General features: G+C 42.1%; 1 protein-coding gene and 1 long non-coding RNA gene across 7 annotated transcripts in view; one reads left to right on the forward strand and one right to left on the reverse strand.

Moving 5' to 3' along the window:
* The window catches only part of GRM7 (glutamate metabotropic receptor 7), a 935,735-nt gene that overhangs the window by 106,681 nt on the left and 805,018 nt on the right, over positions 1 to 24,036 (reverse strand). The gene's annotated exons all lie outside the window — the stretch shown is intronic.
* LOC139178694 (uncharacterized) lies at positions 5,144 to 10,304 on the forward strand. Its single transcript, XR_011563183.1, has 3 exons — positions 5,144 to 5,278; positions 6,734 to 6,827; positions 10,092 to 10,304. It is a non-coding gene; the product is annotated as an uncharacterized lncRNA (long non-coding RNA).

Consider the following 24,036-nt stretch of genomic DNA (forward strand, 5'->3'; position numbering starts at 1 on the left):
TGGCATTTTTCTCAAGCAATTGTTTATGTAACTTTTAGAGTAAATGTATATTAATCTGCCATACATTTAGAGTGTGTTTATTGTGCCCAAGCACCACTGGGCTATAAGGAAAACAAAGATAAATATGACAGAGACCTTGGCTTCATGTAGTTGAAGTACAGTAACAAAAAATGTAACCCCTGCATCACTGCCATCTCATCATGATTGAGAAAAAGTCTAGGAACTGGGGAGTGAGGCAAGAAAAGATGATACTAAATAAGTGAGGCTCAAGTTAAATACTGAAGGATGGATGGGAATTAGCCAAGTGGACACGATAAGGAAGGGCATTTCAAGCACAAGTTAAACATGCATCAAGATGAACAACCTATAGTTAAAATTTTCTGGGTGTGATATTGTAGTATATATTCAGAATGATAAAGTTGTCAGATGTACTTTTGCGGCGGAGTGAATTAGCTCATACATATCTGTAGCACCACTGGCCTTGGATCAGGACGCTGTTAGAGGATTCTTCTGGGCCTTAGATCAATCAGCATGAACAACTCCAAAAAAGGATCTGAGTAATTATCTTCTACAGATGCTCCATCGAAAGGCAACAAGGAAATCCATAGGCTTCAGCTGAGAAATAAGGAATCTCATCTTAAACACTAATGACACAGTATCCTCTAGGAGAGTTAACTGAAGATGCCATTTCGTTAAAGTGTGACGGCCCCATGCCTCAAAGTTCTTGATGAAAGAGACACAGTGCCTAACATCCGTCAAGTAAGTTCTGCGTGACTCCAGCCAAAGTTTTCTTTAGTAATTTCAGAGACTGAATCTATGTATATCTGCTGAAGTCATTTCTCAGGCTTTCCAAGTCCCATTACTTGTTGCCAGTTGTTTTAGGATTTACAAATTCCTGGCTTCTTCCTTTCACTTTTATTCCAAGAAACTATCTATAGCTGGGCTGTCCTATATGGTAGCCACTACACAGATGTGCTGTTTAAGCTTAAAAATTCAGTATTTTATTCCACCAATCACATTCTAAGTGCTCAATAGGCATTTGAGTCTACGGCTACCATACTGGACAATTCATTTGTAGAAAATTTCCATCTTCATGCTTGCATGCTCAGTCGCTCAGTCATGTCCAGCTCTTTGCAACCCCATAGCTTACCAGGCTCCTCCAGGCAAGAATACGGAAGTGGATTGCCATTTCCTTCTTCAAGGGATCTTCCGAACCCAGGCATCGAACCCACATCTCCTGCATTGGCAGGCAGATTCTTTACCACTGAGCCACCTGGGAATCCCACCTACCCATATCATAAGTGAAGTATGTTATGCTCTTCAAGAGATTGTCTATATTGATTTTTGTGGCTAGTATATTCAAACGCCTGGACAATTGACCAGTTACCTTGCCAGATGGCAGATTCTGGGGCTGGGGGGAAGTACAACATTGGATCCCAACAATTCTCACCCTTCATGAAAATCTGACAGTATGTTTTAATAGCATATTCTTTAACTGTGCAATGGAAAAAAAACTGGAGTGTCAATATTTTCTTTGCTGTTGTTGAGGACACAGGTTCCCAACTGACCTAGGGAAGAATAAGTTGATATGTGACAATTTAGTATATTATAAGCAGTTGTTGGTGAAAGAAAAGTTTTGATAAACTACCTGGTGTAGAATAAGATTAAACAGTTCTGAGCTGAAACCTAATGTTTTCTTAAGATTACTATTACATTATTGACCAAGTCATCCAAATGTCACTCTACACTCAAAGGGGAATGGACCTCTGAGTATGATACCATATATACTAAACACAATGTTGGAGTTCCCCATATATGATTTTATTCCAGATGAAATGAAGTTTACAAGGCTTTTTGAACACTAAATTAGCAGCAGCATCTTTGTGAATGAAAAGGAAGCATAAGATGAACTGGGATATTTTTTTCTTAGGCTACTGGCAATATCTATTGTTACACATATACCCCAAGGTCAAGGAGGAGGACATAGCTAATTAAGAAAGAGCCCTACTTATTGAGGTGTAATTGAGTTGGTGAGAATGAGCTGTAATGAAAGAAGAAGAAAAAAAAAATGATTCAGCCCGAAAGGGACTTGTTGGTAAACCATGGGGATCCATAGAAAGAAAGAAAGAAATAGCGATGCCTTGCAGGGAAAAGCGCATCAAGCATCATTTTGGAATTTTTTGTTAGCATTTTCGAATAGGCTACTGTGCTTAGAATGGAACTAGTTCTGTCTTGTTTTCAGAAACTAAGCAGTGGAGAATCAGAAGGGGCTTCAGCATCTGGGGCACCAGCAATTCTGGTTGTATCCTTCCCTCCCCCTAAGCACTAACTTGACTGGTCTTCAGGTCCAGTTTGTTTCTCTCTCACCTGTTTTCCTAATTTGCAGATATATGTATTTCAAGTTAATTTTTATTTGAGTATAGTTGATTTACAATGTTGTGTTAGTTTCAGGTCTTATGCAAAGTGAATCAGATATACATGTTTATATATTCACTCTCTTTCAGCTTCTCTTCTCATATAGGTTACTTAGTAGAGTTCCCCGTGCTATGCAGTAGGTCCTTGTCAGTTGTCTAATTTTACATTGGTTTTCTTGGAGTATAGTTGCTTTGCAATGTTGTGTTAGTTTCTGCAGTACAGCAAAGTGAATCAGCTGGTATGTATACATATATCCCCTCTTGGGCTTTCCTTCCCATTTAGGTCACCACAGAGCACAGAACGGATTTCCCTGAAGTATACAGTAGATTCTATTTTGTACATGGTATCAGTGGTGTACATATGTCAATCCCAGTCCCCCAGTCCATCCCACTCCCACTCTTTCCCCCCTTGGCATCCATACATTTGTTCTCTATGTCTTTGTTCTCTACGTCTCTATTTCTTTTTGCAAATAAGATCAACGGTACCATTTTCCTAGATTCCACATATATGCATTAACATATGATATTTGTTTTTCTCTTTCTTTTTCTCTCTGTATGACAGACTCTAAGTCCATCCACATCTCTACAAATGACCCAATTCCATTTCTTTTTATGGCTGAGTACTATTCCACTGTATCTTGTACCACATCTTCTGTATTTATTCGTCTGTAGATGTGCATTTAGGTTATTTCCATGTCCTGGCTATTGTATTTAAGTAGTTCTGTGACAGGCATTGGGGCGTGTGTGTCTTTTTGAATTATGGTTTTCTAAGAGTATGTAACTAGTAGTGGGATTTCTGGGCATATGGCAGTTCTATTTTTAGTTTTTTAAAGGAAACTCCATACTGCACTCCATAGTGGCTGTATCAATTTACATTCCCACCCACAGGGTAGGAGGGTTCCCTTTTCTCCACACACCGTCTCAACTATTTATCATCTGTAGATTTTTTAAATGATGGTCATTCTGACTGGAGTGAGGTGATGTCTCATTGTAGTTTTGATTTGCATTTCTCTAGTATTTAGTGATGTTCAGCATCTTTTCATGTGTTAGTTGGCCATCTGTATGTCTTTGGAGAAATGTCTATTTATATCTTCCACCCATTTTTTGATTGGGTTCTTTGTTTTTTGGATATTGAGCTACATGAGCTATTTGTATATTTTGGAGACTAATCCTGAGGGTTGTCTTTCCATCTTGTTTATGGTTTCCTTGGCTGTGCAGAAACTTTTAAGTTTAATTAGGTCTCTCTTGTTTAGTTTTGTTTTTCATTAGGTAGGGCAAGAAATATCCTGCTGCCACTTATGTTAAGTGTTCTGCCTATATTTTCCTCTAAGAGTTTTATAGTGTCTGCCCTTACATTTAGGTCTTTTCTGCATTGTGTATGGTGTTAGGGACTGTTCTTTCACTCTCTTACAAGTACCTGTTCAGGTTCCCCAGCACCACGTACTGAAGAGACTGTCTTTTCTCCATTGTATGTTCTTGCCTCCTTTGTCATAGATTAGGTGACCAAAGGTATGTGGGTTTATCTCTGCAGCAGTGTATTATAATGGTTATGATATTAAGATACTGACTCTGAAAGAAACTTCTTAATTTTCAGTCCTGGTTCACTGTGTAGCTTTGGACACATGACTAAATCTTTCGAAGTCATCAGTTTCCTCTTCTATAAAATGATACCTACTCTGTCAGGTTCTTATGAGTATTAAATGAATAAGAGCATAATTATGAATGTTCTTAGGCACACAGTAAGTGCTGTATTTGTATATGTCATCAGTAGCACAATGTCCTCATCAGGAAAGCCTGGCAGTACTTTTATACTCAAATTCACATTGAATCCTGGTGATCATTATGTATACATGTGTGCCTCCTGCACTCTTGCACTGGTCTGGACCATTCTAGACATTGATGCCCATCTTACCCCAAGATCTGGCAAGTAGCCCCTTCAAAGTAGCCATCAGTCCAGATTTGTGGATGAATGACTGCTTGGTTCTACGTTCCCCGGGTGATCCGTCAGGGCACAGTTTGGTCCTGATTCTGTTTCTGTCAAAGTATAATCCCCTTTTCTACGTGAGGGTATAATTAGGTTCATTCTGTAAAACTCAAGACTGGGTATCAATGCTATAAATGATATTAAGAAGCCAGATTGTTCCGCTGCAGGGTTTTCTTTTATTTATATATTTACATATATATATATATATATATATATATATATATGTATGTATGCAACTTACTATGTAGTCTCTTTAAAAAAAAATTTAAAATGTGTTTCATGCAAACTTCCATGATTAAGTCCAGGTAGAGGAAGGGAAAGATGGTGGTCAATAGAGCAGATGAATTTGAGAAATATGTAGGAAATACAATATTCACATGTAAGAAATTGTTTAAAAAAAAAAAACAAAAACAGTCCCATTAAGCTCCACACTTAACTGTGTTAGTTTTAGCCCTCCCAGAAACAGAATTTTATACCAGAGAATTGGGCATCTCTGGACCAGCACTAGTTAGGTCAGCTGCCAGACAGACCCCTGCCATCCCCTAAAGGAGAGCAACCTCGCAATAGCTGGCCTACTTTTCTGCCTAGTATAACATCTTTGTTCTTGCTCCTTTCTGCCTTCAGAAGTCTTTCATTTTCTACAGCTCCTTGGAGATCCTTTTATCTTCTAGACTAGATTTTGCCTGATTCTTGAATTATTGAATAAAGCCAATGAAATCTGTAAAGTTTACCTAGTTGAATTTTGTTTGTTTAGAGTTTGATGGCAGTGGTTGAATCTGAAGAAGACTACCAATGGCTCTGAGGACAATGGGAGACACAGACATCTGTCCCCATGAACCCTTCAACTTCGCTGGCTTCTCATCATTCCCAAGTGCACTGTGTGAGTTCCCCTGAGGTCTGAGCTCCTTATGCAACTGGCCTTCCAGTCCTGGGTCAGTCTGGACAGGCTGTAGCAGAGTGCTAGTCCTCAGCCCTTGTCAGTCCACAGTCACATCAGTTCCCAGTTATACTTGGGAGCCACTTTGGCGCACACCTCAGGCCTTCTCTTGGCCAGTCCCCAGGACCACCTCACTGGTGATTGCTGGTATCCACACTTGAATTTCCCCAGCTACTACTGGATTTTGTTACTGTGTACATGCAGGAAGGGAATAATAGTCCTCCTGCTAATGGGAATCTTAGAAGGCAAAGCTGCAAAACCAGCGGGCATGGATTGAGCACTAAAAAGCCATTAGAATGCTTGCCACCCAACTCGGACTCCCATCCTAGAGTCAGGTGTTCACAGAATGACTTAGAGTGACGATACACCACCCTAATTTCAAAGAGACTTTCATGTGACCAGGTACACTTTATTTATCCCAGCTGCCTTCCCCTCTTGGTGTCTACACATTCATTCTCTATGTCTGTCTCTCATTTCTCTTTTTCAAATAAGATAGTCGATAGTGTTTTCTGGCTTTCCTGGTGGCTCTGATGGTAAAGAATCCACCTGCAATGCAGGAATGTGTGTGTGTTAGTCGCTCAGTTGTGTGTGTCTCCATGGACTGTAGCTCACCAGGCTCATCTGCCCATGGGATTCTCCAGGCAAAAATACTGGAGTGAGTTGCCATTCCCTTCTCCAGGAAACCTTCCTGACCCAGGGGTCGCACCCGAGTCTCCCACATTGCAGGCAGATTCTTTACCATCAGAGTCACTAGGGAAGCCCCCCCCACACATCGTTTTCTACATTCCACATGTATGTGTTAATATACAATATGTGTTTCAATGTTTCTGACTTACTTCACTCTATGACAGAATCTAGGTCCATCCATATTTCCACAAGTGATCTAATTTTGTTCTTTTTATGATCTGATCTGATGACTAATACTCCATTGTATATATGTACCATATCTCCTTTATCCTTTCTTCTGTTGATGAACATTTAAAACATCATACCCTTTACAATCCCAAACACAGGCGCATTAATTGGATATTAATTTGGCTCTAGTAGAACCCAAGCTTAGGCAAAGAAGTGAGATCCACACATTTCAAATAATTGAGTGCACCCTCTTTGGGCACAACGGCTTATTATTTGTATGTCTAAGAACTGAGGTCCTAGAAGGATGGTAAAACCTTCCTGACACAACCTAGAACTACAGTGGCCATGCTGATGAATGTTCCGGGTCAACGCCACCATTCACTTAACTGTTCTTGAAAGCAAAGACCCCCAAGTCAGGCAGGATGGGGTACTTGTTTTGATTGTCTTGTAGAGGTCTCCAGAAGACTAGTGAGAGATCAAAGATGCAAGAGTACCTAGAACAAAGGGCGGGAAGACTAACATGACTCCTGCTCTCCTCTCTAGGCTCCTTACCTAAGCATTTGCAATCTGCTCATCTTCCACCTGGACTGACTTTCCACTCTGAAGAGGCTCCAAGACTGAAACCAAAGTCTTCCAAGTAAGTGGCCCCATGGACATCCCCATATCAACCCTGGAAGGAGGGTCCTTTCCAGGGGTGATGGGACTCTGAAGGATTCTCAAGTAAACCGCTACCAATTGCACCTTTAAAAAGCTAATGCAAAACTAACATTAGTGGACAATCTTGTAAAATTCTGGTAGATATTGGGGCTATGCTCTCTGCTTTAAACCTCAGTCATCTGGAGCTACAGATAGGGGCCTAGGAAAACTGACAGAAACTGAGCATCCTTACTAGGGTCCTCTCCTGAATGTGTGCAGTGGCTAGGTGAGGGAGCAAGGAGAAATCTTACCTGTCCCTTTCTCTCTAAATCTTGGTTATCATATCTACATACATAAACACATGATGCAAACCAAGATCTTAGTAGATTTTGTTGTACAATTTTAGCCAGGAGGTAGGTGTGATACTGTAAAATTCATTAGTTTATAAAAGAACAGTTGGATACAAATCTTTCATCTTGCTTGTCTACTTTCCTGTCCTGAGAACCTGGGTTGGGCTCCATTTTTGGTTGGGGCCTACTCATCATTTTCAGCCCTCAGGGGAACTCAGTCTTGCTTTCCTTTGGTCATCTATGGGAGTGGCTCTGAAACCGAAGTTCTGGACCCTGGTGGGCTTCTCAGGTGGCGCTAGTGGTACAGAACCTGCCTGGCAATGCAGGAGACATAAGAGACATGGGTTCGATCCCCTAGAGAAGGAAATGGCAACCCACTCCAGTATTCTTGCCTGGAGAAGCCAGTGGACAGAGGAACTTGGCAGGCTACAGTCCGTGGGGTTGCAGAGAGTCAGAAATGACTGAAGTGACTTAGCACACAGCACTAGATCTTGGGAGGGTGGTGTCTTCTGAACCCTTCTGGGAGACACCTCTCATGTCCTTGGGGTGGGTTCAGTACTGCCGGGGATACCTACTGTTTGTCCCAGCTGAAACCTGACAAACATATTTGAAAGGTTTCTTTTTTTAAGCAGCTTTTTTGCCAGAAGTTGTCCAAATTGGAAGCTGGTATCAGAGTTAGTATTCTTGCCTGGAGAATCCCCATGGACAGAGGAGCCTGGCGGGCTGCAGTCCATGGGGTCACAGAGAGTCGGACACGACTGAGTGACTAAACATATACACACACACACCAGAATCAGAGGAAAATGCTTTTTAGGCCCTCTCCCCTAAGCCAAAATGAACCTAAGTACCTGGAGGGAAAGAAATCATTTCAAAAACAAGCAGCTCTAAGTCTAGAATACAAGTTTTTTTTTTTTTTTTTTTTTTTGCTTGTTTGTTTGCTTTGTTTTTCCATCTTAGTTGAAGGTCTTCTCCAGGATACTCAGAGGTGATTTGAAGATAATGTAGTTGGGTGGGTGGGTCAGCCTAGGATGTCATTCAGGCTGCAACCCCCAGTCTATGAAGAATTAAAAAATGACTGTTTTTAAGTCTTTACAACAACAGAAATGCAGTTCTAAAAGCAATTCAAGGGCCACCCATCCTCCTTATCAATCCCCAAACCTCGCCCAGCCACGGGGACACACAGAGCCAGAAAGCCTGTGGAGACTGTAAAAGATCTGGACTTAGGAGCCAGGCCTTCTCGGGGGGACTTACGTCCTTTCCCTGTGCCTTCTGAGATGCGGATATTTTGCCTGGTCTTCTCTAGGAAGGAAGATACTTCTCATCAGAAATAAAAAAGAAAAAACAACTCAAAGAAGAAATAATGGTAAAAGAATAGCTATTTGAAACCTAGGCCTGGTAGAAAATCTTTGATTAGTGAAAAGGCTTTACCATCTGAGTACATAACCTTACTTTACTCCATCTGCCAAATCCAGAATTTGTATCCAATTGTTTTTTTATAAACTAGTGACTTTTGAATGATCATACCTGCCTCATGGCTAAAATTGTAAAACAAAATCTATTAAGATTTCTGTCTGCATCCATCTGTGTGTGTATGTTATGTGCTCAGTCATGTCTGACTCTGTGTGACCCCACGGACTGTAGCCCACCAGGCTCCTCTGTCCATGGGTTTCTCCACTTGCCATCTTCCCAACCCAGGGATTGAAGCCAGGTCTCCTGAATTGCAGATGAATTCTTTACTCTCTGAGCCACCAGGGAAGCCCGTGTATGCTATAGATGTGTGATATTTTCCTACATGCAGATGGTATTACCAATGTTAATATGTAAAGAGCTCTGCTGAATTGGCCTAAAGACAAACACACATTCTATTAATCAAATATACTTTCAGAAATATAAAAACTCACACAAATACTTTCCAAGATCATGTGATCTATGATAATCTTCAATAAACAAGCTAGTTTAAGCTTGTTGATTTAATTAAAACAAGCATGCTTTAGAGTTACCAATATTAAATAGAATACTTTTATTCTACCTAGGCTTACTAAAAGTCCAATAAGCTCATGTAATGTATTATGGAATTTTTTTTTGCAAGAAAGGTACCTTAAGGTGATGGTTAGCTGTTTAATGTCTCATGAACTTTTCATCAGTATCTAAATGTAATTAAACAGAAATTTATAAATACACTTTTCAACAGTAACTATGCTTTATGGTCTTTTCCAAGGTCTTTTTTGGTAACTTGGAACCCTAAAGTTGTATTGAAATAAGTCAAATGATGGATATTTACTGAATATCTAGATTATTTTCAAATACCATAAAATACTGAAACTATTACTGAATATAAGTTTATCAAACTTATTTTTGGCTTCCTTTTACTGAGGAACTAAAGATATTTGGATCTAGTAGTAAACACTATATTGAAAAATGTATTATGATAAATATACTTTGGGAAATTATGAAATGTTATACCAATCCCCAGAATGCTTGTTTAACAGTCTACAATTGCTCACTTCTTAGTTTATACCAGGAAGGAAGGATTCTAAAGGATAAGACTTCTAATCACTATATGGAATTATAATGACTTAGAAATAATAAGTATGAAAGGAAAAAACTGGTTGTTCCCAACTGAAAATAAAATAGGACACAATTTGATTGAACACAAGAAAAATTGTAGAAGGTTTGCAGAAAAGAACTCTTGGGAAAGGAATTTTATGTGTGGTCAAGCTAGTTTGGAATGGATTAAGTTCACTGTAGAAAAATCAGAATTTGGTTTCCTCTCCATTAAAATAGCCAAGTGTTGTACTCTTGGTCTTCTTTTCATAAAGACTATGAAAATTTACCTTTTAAAAGTAATCTGCCTGGACTGCAAAGTTTTATAATTGACCAAATTAACTGACTGTGCTTCATGTTATCTCTATTAGGTCTTGAATTCCTTAAGAAAACTCAACCTTCTTAATATTAAAAGAGGTAAGTTTTGCTTATAACTACATAATTGTTTTTACCTTTACCATCTTTTATTGTAACTTCAGCTAAGTAGATAATGACTAAAGCATTATCTAATAATGATCTGTGATCCTATTTAATCAAATGTTCAAACTTTTTGATATTTTCCCCAAATCAAATTTTATGTAGTCTTTTTGACCTCAAACTAACTTTGATATTTCCCAGAGGATCTCTGGGAAATGTCAAGGGATTTGTTTCTCCTATGGTAAGATGTTAAAATAAATTAGGTTTATTCGATATGTTCAATTATGCAGGAAGCATTATCAAATAAGAAGTGATGCTAAGCCTTCTTAGGTTATATTTGTATGGGTGCATGCAGGAGAAGGGGACGACAGAGGATGAGATGGTTGGATGGCATCACCGACACAATGGACATGGGTTTGGGTGGACTCTGGGAGTTGGTGATGGACAGGGAGGCCTGGCGTGCTGCAGTCCCTGGGGTCGCAAAGAGTCAGACACGACTGAGCGACTGAACTGAATTGAACTGATGCTGTTAATATTAATGTTCTGAAACTGTGTAACATCCTAGAAATTTGATATGTTCTTATATAATAATGTTATCATATTTTCCCAGCTATTATCTTGATTAACCATGAACACTTTTAAATCTTCCCTGGTGGTCTAGTGGTTAGGATTCAGCACTTTCACCACCACAGCCCATGTTCATTTCCCGGTAAGGGCTTCCTTGCTAGCTCAGTGGTAAGATACATAAGAGATGTAGGTTCGATCCCTGGGCTGGGAAGATCCCCTGGAGGAGGGCACAGCAACCCAGCCCAGTGTTCTTGCCTGGAAAATCCCACAGACAGAGGAGCCTGGTGGGCTACAGACCATGGGGTCACAAAGAATCAGACTCAACTGAAGCGACTTAGGATACACGCAATGCAACCATGGACATTTTTAAGTCTACTTTCATTTCACCCTGTGTTTGCAAAAGTCAACTTCATGAAAAGAATCCTACCGTGTACTCTTGATCACTGACAGCACTTGCCAAATTACTAGCTATTGAAACTTGGGTGCATTTTCACAGGTGACATAGGCTCTACCTGACATCTGGTCCTGTGCCAACATGGAGACCTCAAAAATCACACTGAGTAGAAAGAGAATTAGCTGACATAGAGGTAAGAAGTCAGATCAAGAATGTTTAATTTCTCCTTCCTCCTCTGATCATCCTTTTCCTACATCTTACATTATGAAGGTCTTTACGATTCGTTTGTCTACTTTTATTGCCTGGCTCTGGCCTGGAAAGATAATGCCATTGGCCCTGTTCAGCCCATTACTAGGGTGGAGAGGATACTAATCCAACCTTCAAACAACTGCTGGATTTGCCAGGATTCTGGTACTTCTGTAATTCCAAGCCTCAGGTTTCTCAAAGAAAGAAACTCAGCCTCTTTATCTTTCATGTTAGACTCCCAAGCCTGGGGAACTTTGCATCTAGGCTCTGTACAAAGAAAGGGACACGAGGCAAGGAGAAACACAATAAATCCATCTGCCGTTTCACAGACCCTATACTTCACTGGCCTCCATGGCTGTCATCTTTCCAGTCCAGAGCCACAGACTCAAATGGGAATGACCAGGATGCCTTCATGAATCCAACTTTACTTCCTTCAGCAGATTCCTACTAAACTGACTAGTATGCTTACCTTTACTGCAAATGAGTCTATGATCAGAAACTGTTCCTTGCTCTTGGAATCTGCTGCTAAAGCAAGAGCTGCCTGACAGAAATTCCCAGATTCTTTGCTCAAAGTTGTTCTTGATAATGAGACAGCCTTTCATTATTTCTTAACTAACCAAGGTGTCCATGCCATGGGACATGAACACCGCTTGCTATTGGTGAATCGACATTTTGAGGAAGTTGCGACCCAGCTCCCCAGACTATCACTGGGGTCTGTCTTTGGCTTTCTCTGATAGGTTTGGGACTTGGGGAGCATGTCTCTGCAGCGCACAGACATTGGGTATTCTGCTGATAATCACAGTGGTCTCCCTAGTGAGATATATTCTCAAAAGCTTTTAAATGCATGTTCACAGCTGATCACCACCACACAAATGATCACCCTGAGACTGGAACATGAGGAAAGGATCGAAGAGCCTGAGCAACATAAAGAATGCAGATCTGACCTTGTGACCTCTGAATGCCACGGAGATTCAGCAAAACACTGTAAGAGCCATCACTGGTGGTGGGGGGGTGCTGATACCTTAAATTTTTATCACATCTCTCAGACTGTGAGTCTGATTTCCAAGCGGGAAATAGTTAAACACAAGGAGAAACAAGCACACAGTGGAGTTTCTTACACTAAGTTCCACTTCAGCAAACCAAGACCTAACCTAAGGAAGGTTTTGACTCCCCTAGAAATGAATCTTCAACCAGTCCATCAGGAATTGCTGGATCCACTAGTTAGGTCATCTGCCTGACTGACCCCTGCCAACCTCTAAAGGAAAGGAACCCCGCAATAACGAACCCGCTTTTTTGCCTAGTGTAAACTGCCTTCTTCCCACGCCCTTCCACCTATAACATCTTTCATTCTGTCCTTACTTTTCTGAGGAACCCTCCATGCTGTTTCCATAGTGGCTCCACATCCCTAGCCACAGTGTAGGAGGCTTCCCTTTTTCCACATCTTCTCTAGCATTTGTCACAGACCTTTTAATAATGGCCACTCTGACCAATGAGAGATGGTGCCTAATTATAGTTTTGATTTGCAATAACTATAATTCAAAAAGATGCATGTACCCCTGTGTTCACAACAGCACTATCCACAACAGCCAAGACATAGAAACAACCCAAATGTCCATCAACGGATGGATGGATGAAGATGATGAGATGTGTACGTATGTTGCTGCTAAGTCCTTCAGTTGTGTCCGACTCTGTGCGACCCCATAAACGGCAGCCCACCAGGCCCCACCATCCCTGGGATTCTCCAGGCAAGAACACTGGAGTGGGTTGCCATTTTCTCCTCCAATGCATGAAAGTGAAAGTGAAGTTGCTCAGTCGTGTCCGACTCGTAGCGACCCCATGGACTGCAGCCTACCAGGCTCCTCCGTCCGTGGGATACACATAAAACTACAATGAAGTGTCACCTATAACCAGTCAGAATGGCCATCATCATAAAGTCTACAAATAATTGCTGCAGAGAGAGTGGAGAGGTAGGGGATGTATGTTGTTGCAGCCGCTATGGAGGGGAACAGCAGAAAAGTTCTTTTAAAAAAACTCAACATAGAATTACCGACTGATTCTGCAGTCCCCACTCCTGGGTGTATATCCAGAGAAAACCACAATTAAAAAAACATACACACACCCATGCATTCCTAGTAGCACTATTTACAATAGCCAAGCTATGTAAATGACCTAAATGCAGATTGGCAGATGAATGAATAAAGAAGAGTGGTACCTATATACAATGGAATTATTACTCAGCCATAAAAAAGAAGGAGATAATGCCACTCGTAGAAACATGGCTGGACCTAGAGATGATCATACCAAGTAAAGTCAGTTGAAAGAGAAAGACAAATGCCATAGGGTATCACTTATATATGGAATCTAAAATATAGCACAAATGAACCCGTCTCTGAAACAGAAATGGAATCACAAAGAACAGACTTGTGGTTACCAAGAGGTCGGGGCTGGGCAAGGATGGGCTGGGAGTTTGGGGTTAGCAGATACAAACTATTACATTCAGGATGGATAAGCAACCAGGTCCTGCTGTATACAGCACAGGGAGCTATATTAAATATCCTGTAATAAACCACAATGGAAAAGAATATAACAAGCATATAGGTGAATAACGGAGTCACTTTGCTGTCCCCCTGAGACTAACCACCCCAACATTGTACACTGACTCTATGTCACTGAAAAAGTCTCCCTGTACAGCTCCTCACAGTTCCTTCCCATCTGTTAGACTGGATGCTGCACGATTCAGAATCACTGAATATTCGCTGGGATAAATTTTAAACAGGATTAATGTTAAATTGTTCTCATGGGCATAATTACTTCAATTACTGTTATTAACTGCCATTTGAGGGATTCGTTTCTGTCACTGGAATAAAGCTTGACTGACCTCAGTCTTCACTGGTTATCTCTGTCCCTTATTGATGAGGTTCTTCCAGATTGTTCCTGGTCCTATTCCTTTACGCTCTCCACCCACAAGCACCAAACTTAAGAGAAACTTCACACAAGAGAATGAGAATGATGATGGTGACTTACCCTCTATCCCACGTCATCCCTGCCAGATATATATGTGACATCACAGAAGAAAACCATTGCTTGTAAGTTCAGTCATCTCTCTTCCTTGCTCAAAATTCTCCAAAGCCTTCCCACTACACTTACAATAAAAGACAAGCTCCCACCATGGTCCACACGGCTCCTGTGGCTCCCTCTAGAATCTCCATGTGCACCGACGGGCTCTAGTTCCCTGAACAGATCAGGCTCTGTCTTCTGCAGGGTTTCCCCACTGTTCTTTCTCTGGAACACACCAATGTTATTCACCGTTACCTTCCTGAAGGTCTTCCTTAAATATTACTTCCTTAAAGAGATGGTCCCTAACCAGCCAAACAGCATCAAAGCCCATTCTTCGCATTTCTCTCTCAACTAGTACCACTTCGTTTCCTTTGTGGTACTAATTATCACTTAAAATATACATATAAAAACGTGTGTATATATACTTATTTATTTTTTATATTTTAGCCTAGTTATACCTACCCACAACTGGATTCAGGGGATGCGGGATGGTATTTGGCCATGTCCGGAGACAGTTTTGGTTGGTATGACCAGGTAAAGGGGGATGCTGATGGAAAATGCTGGGTAGAAGCCAGGGATGTTTCTACATATCCTGTAATGCACAGGACACCTCTCCCCCTCACAAACCTATAAAAGTATTATCCAACATAAAATGTCAATATTGCAAAAGCTGAGAAACCTTGGTCTAGTTCTACCACTGTATTGAAATGCGTTATGAAGGCAGTGCCTTCCCCAGCTTATTTATCTGTGGTCCCAGAACCTAGAAAATACCCTCCTGGATGCATGAGTGGATAATATCAAGGAGAAAAAGGTAGATGAAGTCCCTCAGAGCAGAAACTATCCGAACACAGAGACCTCACATTTTACTTGGAATCCCATTCTGTTGGGATGGGCTCCGTCAAAATAAGCATCCTTGCCCGAGATTCTCCAGTTCTCCCCTTTGAAGTCTACTTATACCTGAAGCATCAAGTATTCCTCTGTTGGAAATCTTGTCATGTACAAAATTAGAGATCTACAGCAAAAACAGACTTACCCAAAGGTGAGGCCTGTCGGGCACAAAGCACAGTGGATACCAGCCTGCTGACTGCCTCCTAGTGGTCTGATGCAGCAGTGCAGCACTGTGTCATTGGAGGGGCCAATTGTATTCATACTGTCAGGCCCCCACAGCTGAAAACATGAAACATCTTTGACTTAGACGCCAGCATTCGGCTATGAAACAGACTATGTATGGATCCAGAGGGGACCCAAATGAGAACTTCTCAGGCATTTCCCCTTCTGTAATATCTCAGGATTTCAGTGGCGATTATATGTGGCATTTCTGCAGAAATCACCTCATCATTAAAAAACAAAATTCCTCTAGAACAAAAGTTTAAAAATTTTTTTATGGAAACACAAATAACCCTGGATAGCCAATGCAATCCCGAGAAAGAAAAATGGATCTGGAGGAACCAGGCTCCGTGATTTCAGTCTATACTACAAAGCTATAGTACTGGCCCAACAAGAACAGAAATATAGATCAATGGAACAGGATAGGAAACCCAGAGGTAAATCCATGCACCTATGGGTCAGTTAATCTACCAAAAGAGGCAAGACAGTCTGTTCAGAAATGCTGGGAAAACTGGCTAACTACATGTTAAAGAATGAAATTAGAACACTCCCTAACACAATACACAAAAATAAACTCAAAATGCATTAAAGACCTGAAGGCCAGAGACTATAAAGTTCTTAGGGGAAAACATAGGTAGAAAACTCTGACAAAAATGGCAGCAAGACTTTTTTTTTGGATCCAACACCCTGAATAATACAAATAAAAGCAAAAATAAACAGGACCTAAGTAAACTTAAATGTTTTTGCATAGCAAAAGAAAACATAAACAACACAAAAAGACAACCTATAAAATGGAAGAACATATTTGCCAATGAAACTATGAACAAGGGATTAATCTCCAAAATATACAAACAACTCATGCAGCTCAATATCAAAGATAAACAACCCAACACAAACCGGGCAGAAGATCTAAACAGACATTTCTCCCAAGAAGACATACAGATGGCCAAAACGCACACAAAAAGATGCTCAACATCACTAATTATTAGAAAAATAAAAAATACAGTGTGGTATCACCTCACACAGGTCAGAATGGCCAATATCAAACAGTCTAACAAACAATACATGCTGGAGAAGGTGGAGAAAGGGGAACCCCTCTACACTGCTGGTGGGAATGTAAATTTGTGCAAGACACTAAGGAGAATAGTATGGAGGTTCCTTAAAATAAAAGTAGAATTACCATATGATGCCATATGAAGCAAATCAGACAAATATCATATGATAACACATATGTGTAATCTAAAAAAAAAAAAAAATATATATATATATACACACACACACAGATGAACTTAGCTACAAAACAGAAAAGAATCACAGACCTAGAAAACTTATATTAACAGTTATCAAAAGGGAAATGTGGGAGGAAGGGATAAATTAGGAGTTTGGGAGTACTGTATACAGTCTAACACATATACAATAGATCATCATTAAGGATCTACTGCAGAGCACAGGGAACACTGCAGAGCACTGGCATAACCTCTATGGGAAAAGAATATGAGATGGAATAGATCTATGTATATGTGTAACTAATTCACCTTGCTGTACACTTGAAACTAATATTGTAAGTCAACTATCCTCCAATGAAAATTAAACTAAAAAACCTCAATTAGAAGCAAACACTCCTCCTTTACCTACTGGACTATGCATATGGTGGCAACATAGATGACAAGACAGAGATTAAAAAGGAAATGACATACATCACATGCCCCCGGCTGCCAAGTAACAGTGAATGTGAAGTGCCCCCTCAGGGTCAACAGGATTCACCCAAACTTGCAAGTCTATGAAATTCAGAAAGGGGACATGTACTTAACTCTTCTTAGAAAGTGTCCTGCTCTCCTTTCTATAAGGAGATCACTTGGCTTTCATGATAATGTCAACAATTCTCAAAGGACGCAGAGGTCAGCTTCCCAGACTGGAGAGTTAGGATGGGCCCACCTTCTACTATATTCTAAGGGACTAGGCACATTTGCCTTCCCAGTTCCAAGTGATTTGTAAACATCTTCAGCAAAATGAGAGAACATTTTTGTCAAAGGAGCAGCCCCTGTCCCCTGAGTTTCTGTTCTCTGGTCAGGAGGATGTGTAGCTAGTTCTGGCAGAGTGGGGGGAGGTTCACCCGAGATGCAGGTCATCACTGAAATGTGACTGGACGGTCAGCGGTCTTTGTAAACTGGTGTGGATTTGGTCAGATGCTGAAAATGCTGCGGCAGACCAGCCCATTCTATCGTCACACTTCCTTGTGGCTGAGCAAACATCCCAGGGAGGATTCCTTAGCTTGAAGAAGAGGTGGAAAACCCTCCACTCTGTCGTCTGTGTTCCTGAGGGGCCTATTCATGTGTCTCCCCTCACCCTCAAATTATTTAACCTGGAGCTTGGAAATCATCCTTGTCATCTAAAATTTGGGGGACAAAAATTAGGCAGACTATCAGGCTTATGTATGACTGCACACCTCAGGCTACACGTTCCGTGTCAGATTATACTAACAATATAACTTACTTTAAATACCACTTCATTTCTAACTCTGAAGAGAGTCTAATGATTAATTCAAATTAAACTACTCCAAAGCCAAAGTGGTATGTGTTATAAAACACGAAAGTGAGCTGGCTGAAAATTTTAATTTTCCCTACTTATTAGCTTTCTGCTCTGGGAATAAATTGAAGGTGTTAATTTCCTGGGTTTCAGATCTATTTTAAAATGCACCAGGCTGAGAGAGAGGCAGGGGGTGGGGGTGGGGTGGACGGAATGTAGAATAATTTTCTCATCTTTGAGAGAGAATTAAGAAACTTGGTTATCTTTTCAAAATTGCCTTCTGAGAGACTATTTTAGACTTTAGATGATGCGCTCTGGTTACCTGGTCCACATGGTACTTAACACAAGACAGATGCTTACTGAAGTGGACACATACTCCAAAAATTCATAGGCTGAAGATCTAACCGCCGCCCCCCGCCCACCCCCCCCCACCCCCCAGCACTGTGACTGTATTTGGTGAAAGAGCCTTTAAGGGGTAGTTAAAGATAAATGAAGTCATAAGGGTGGGTCCTAATCAGATAGGAATGTGCCCTTATAGGGAAAGGAGGAGAGGGCACACAACTCTCTCTTGATGAGCAGACAGAGGAAAGGCCACGTGAAAACACAGCAAGAAAAGAGAACCCATTGGAAGTTATCCCTGCTGGAATCCTGAGTGCAGAATCCTAGCTCCCAGAACTGTGAGAAAATACACGTCTGTTGTTCAAGCCACTCTTCTGGCATTTTGCCCTGACAGCTTGAGCATATTATACACAACTCTACCAATTTCTCTTATATTAAAAAGGAGAGACATTACTTTGCCAACAAAGGTCTCTCTAGTCAAAGCCATGGTTTTTCCAGTAGTCATGTATGAATGTGAGAGTTGGACTATAAAGAAGGTAGAGCGCCAAAGAATTGATGCTTTTGAACTGTGGTGTTGGAGAAGACTCTTGAGGCGACTCTTTTGGACTGCAAGGAGATCAAACCAGTCAATCCTAAAGGAAATCAGTTCTGAATATTCATTAGAAAGACTGATCTGAAGCTGAAGCTGCAATACTCTGGCCACCTGATGTGAAGAGCCGATTCATTAGAAAGATGCTGGGCAAGATTGAAGGCAGGAGGAGAAGGGGACGACAGAGGACAAGATGGCTGGATGGTATCACCGACTTGATGGACATGAGTTTGAGCAAGCTCCAGGAGATGGTGAAGGACAGGGAAGCTTGGTGTGCTGCAGTCCATGGGGTCGCAAAGAGTCAGATGTGACTGAGTGACTGAACAACAACCTACTCCTCTGGTTTGATCCGATAAGCACTGCACCATATAGGGCAGTGAAATCTCATTTACAGGAATTAAATAATGAAAACAGCTGTCCCAAAGTCCACATATTTTAAGCTGTTAGAGTCAAGTCTCTTTCCTCCATAACAGAGTCTTCATAAATAATATTATCTATTAGCCTACTGGAATCACACTGTCTTTTCTAGATTGTTGCTATTTCTAGGTATAGGGTTGCTGGAGATGCAGACTATAAATCCTCGTGTCTACTCGAAACAGGACAGCAGTTGAGGGTAAACACACACACACACAAAACAAACACTAAATAAAGGCCGGTAATCGAATGAATCAGTGGAGATGCACAACCAAGTGGTCAGTGTGTAGCTGGAATGACGCCTCTGCCTCTTTCTAGAGGTGAGCATTGATCTTCAGTGGCTCAGTCGTGTCTCACTGTTAGGGACCCCCTGCACTGTAACCCACCAGGCTCCTCTGTCCATGGGATTTCTCAGGCAAAAATACTGAAGTGAGTTGCCATTTCCTTCTTCAGGGGATCTTCCCGGCCCAGGGACGGAACCCACATCTCTTGCACTGGCAGGTGGCTTCTCTACTGCTGAGCGACCAGGGAAGCCCCGGGTCGTACCCTTCCCTCCTCATGAATCCTCACTTCACTGCGGTCAGTGTGGGGCGTTTGGCAGCACCCCCGGCTTCTCCTCACTGGGTGGGCAACCCTGCCCCACGTGTGACAGCTAAACGTGTCTCCTGTGCTTGTGTGCTCGGCTGCATCCCACTCTCCGTGACCCCACGGACTGTAGCCTGTCGGGCTCCTCCGTCCATGGGATTCTCCAGGCAGGAGTACTGGAGCGGGTGCCATTTCCTCCTCCGGGGAATCTTCCTGACTTGGGCTCAAATACCAGCGAGGTGGGGTGGTGGGTCAAGCTCTAGGAGCTCACTGGGACCACTGTCACTCCTGATCCTGCCACCGCACAGACTGCCCCCCAACCAACTCGAGCTAACATGTGGGGGTGGATCACAGGTGCCTCCTCCTCCGAGACTCGATTCCACACACTTGAGATAAACATAGGATTAGTGAGTTGCACGTGCACTTAGAGATTTCCGATCCAAATTACATTATTGTACAGCTGAAAAATGTAAGGTGAATGAGCTCACAGGATCAGGACTCCCAGTCCACACTTTACCTCTGCACATTAAAAATATTTATACCCGGAATAATTTTAATATGTACCTGAAAGGAGAAGAGCCAGTTGGTAATGAGTACTGAGTGCCAAGCACCGAGGATAGGGAGAGGGAGAAGAAATAGGTCCAGTTCTTTGTAAAATCATGGCCTCAGCAAGTTGTGAAACACCCCGGAGGCTGTTGGAGTAAGGACTAGATCTGAAGTTGCTGGTACACAGTAGGCCTTCAGGAAAAGTGTGCTGGCTACATCAGCTCATACCTATACTATAATGGATGTATGTGCTAAGTCGCTTCAGTCGTGTCTGACTCTTTGTGACCCCATGGACTGTAGCCCACCAGGCTCCTCTGTCTATAGGATTCTCCAGGCAAAAATACTGGAGTGGGTTGCCATTTCCTTCTCCAATAATGGGTGTATACCCCACCTATTTTTTTTTTCCCACCTATTTTTAAGAGGAAGGAACAATGACCCTTGATGTTTCGAGGAAAAGTTGCCTCAGTTCACTAAAAAGAAAAAAAAAAATCTTGGGAGCCATGCTTTGGGGTTCTAAAGTAAAATGGCAGATATATTCTGCCTGTGAGGAGGACATGAATTTGGAGGGGTCAGAGGGCTGAGTGTTATTGCCTGAATTGTACTCCCCCAAATTTATATGCTGAAATCCCAACCCACAATAGATCCAAAAAGTGACTGTATTTGGAAAAACGGTTATTAGAGAACTAATTAAGTTACAGTGAGGTCAGTAGAGTGGCCCTCATCCAATATGATGGGTCTCCTTAAGTGGAGGAAATCTGGGGACAGACATACACATGAGTAGAGAGAAGACCATGTGAAGATAAAGGGAGAAGATGGCCTTCTGCCAGCCAAGGAGAGAGACCTCAGAAGGAACCAACCCCACACCTTCCTTTCCGACCTCCAGCATCCAGGTCTGTGAGACGATGCATTTCTGATGATGAAGCCCCACCCCACCCATAACTTGAGACACAAGTGTTTGCAGCAAGTTACCGCAACAAGCTTCTGCCTCTGACTAGTTGAGATCTTGTGGGTTTAACACTGCGTGTAGATCTGTCATGCTGACCTTTCTCACCTCAAAAGGAACATTTCTCACTGTCTTGACTATGAGCTGCTACTCTTCCAATAGAGAACAATTATTTCCTAAGATATCTAACTTTAAGGAACTAATACCATTTGAAACAGAGGACATGATCCCTGATCCACATCCTCTGAAAGCCAGAGCATTCATTTGTATTCCAGGTAATGTTTTTGAGATGAACTTGCCACCTTAGGTGTGTGCATGACTTCAAACATACTTTGATCCATGTGAGAAAAAATTGAAAAGACCAGATTTCATCTTGGTTTTATATGCATTAACTGTAAGTGCCAAAAATAACATGGAGTATGCTTTATCGCTTTTCCGACCTGTGCACTTGATTTGATCTGAACCACAACACTCAGACTTGGAAGGATGAATTTCCAATTTATAGACAAGAAAGCTGAGGCTCAAAACTGAAGAGCCTGGTAACAGCTGAGATAGGAGAGTGGTCCAATGATGCTTCTCTCCCAGTCAACCACTGACCCTTTTAAACCAGCCAAAGGCAGGCAACAGAGTTATTACTTAAGAGTATCTAGAAAAGGCAAACTAAAAGAACTTCTTGCTTAGGCCCTTGGACTTGGTTACTGTAAGACATTAGTAAGGTTAGATCCTGATATGACCAACTATTTGATTCTTCTTATGGACTGAACTGCATGCACCCCAATTCACACACTGAAGTCTGAACCCTCGGATGCCTCAGAATGTGATCTTATTTAGAAAGAGGACCGCTGTGGATGTAATTAGTTATGATGCAGTCATCCTGGAGTGGGTGGGCCTGTAATTCAGTAGGACTAGTGCAATGGCACCCCACTCCAGTGCTTTCACCTGGAAAATCCCATGGACGGAGGAGCCTGGTAGGCTGCAGTCCATGGGATCGATGAGAGTCGGGCACGACTGAGAGACTTCACTTTCACTTTTCACTTTCATGCATTGGAGAAGGAAATGGCAACCCACTCCAGTGTTCTTGCCTGGAGAATCCTGGGGACGGGGGAGCCTGGTGGGCTGCCGTCTATGGGGTCACACAATCCCTGGGTCGGGAAGGTCCCCTGGAGAAGGAAATGGCAGCCCACTCCCATATTCTTGCCTGGAGAATTCCATGGACAGAGGAGCCTGATGGTATACAATCCATGGGTCTCAAAGAATCAGACAAGACTTAGCCATGTGCACGAGTGCCCTCATGCCAAGGGGGCATCTGGACACAGTCACGCATACAGACAGGATGCCAGGTGAAGAGGAGGCAGAAGGTGGAGTGTTGCTTCTACAAAGAACACCAAAGACTGTCAGCAAAATCTCGGAAGCTGGGGGAGCGGCAATGAGCAGTACCTGCCCTGGCACTCAGAGGAGCCAGCCCCACCCACAGAGGACCCCCCGCCTCTGGGCTGTGACACAGCACACTTCTGTGGTTTAAGCCACCTAGTCTGTGCTCCTTTGATTCAGTGTCCTTGCAAATGATACAGTCCTCATACCAAGGATCCTCAGATAATGGTGTTAGAACTGATAGAGGGGGTCTGACTTCCAGACATTTCATTCTGGAGGATCCAGTCTGTCCAGTTACCTCACAGAACTACTTTTTACTACCAAACAGGATGGCTACTTCCACCCAGTACAATTAGGGAGCCACATGTCAGGTAAGGCCTGGAAGGGAGGGGCCCAGGGTGACACTGGAGGAGTCCCAGAAGAGAGAGCTGCCAGAGAAACTGGCCTTTGAAATGGGCCTCCTTCCTCTCCTGTGATAAGATCTCTGGATCTCCTGCTATCCTAAAATAGCTCCCATTCTCCCCAGAGAACAGCTCTACGATGACCAACAACATGCCCCCTTTGAAATGACCCTTCTTAAAAAAAAAAAAAGAAATGACCCTTCTTTGGGCTCTAATGACAATATATATATAACCTGCACATTCTCTGCCTTCTTGTTCTCTTTTAACTCTGTCTCTGCTCACCTTTTCTCTCCTCTCCCCTTTGCTGATATTGTTAGTGAAGTGCCTTGATGCCAACAGATATAAAATATCTATATCTATCTAACCGCTGTACTTGTTGCCCTGTTTTATGCTAGAATTTCATCATTTTCTCTGGCCCTCCAGATGTGGAATTTGGGATTCTTCTCATTCCTACTTTCTCCAACAAATCTTGTTCATTCTTTGAAAGGTCCCTTGCATGGACGTGACTCAGCATTCCCAAGGCGCCACTTCAGAGCCCGCCCTCAACACAATGGGTGGCTACTAGAGGATTTGAAAGAGTCCTCTTTTCCTGGAAGTGTTCCCACTGCCACTGTCAGCACTAATGTGTCTAAATAGGCCTTCCTAAAGCCCGACTTTCCCTTCCTGCTCCAATCTTCCCAGGGTTGTTAGCCAGGGGAAATACAGACTTTGAAAAGACAAAGAACAGTCAGAAGGTTATAACTCAACCTATCTGCAGTAAGAAAAAAAAATTTAAGATACACTCAGGTTCACTGAGGCCCCCAAACTTTTCAGA

Source organism: Bos indicus, chromosome 22 (genome assembly GCF_029378745.1).
Source record: "Bos indicus isolate NIAB-ARS_2022 breed Sahiwal x Tharparkar chromosome 22, NIAB-ARS_B.indTharparkar_mat_pri_1.0, whole genome shotgun sequence".
Lineage (NCBI taxonomy): Eukaryota > Metazoa > Chordata > Mammalia > Artiodactyla > Bovidae > Bos > Bos indicus.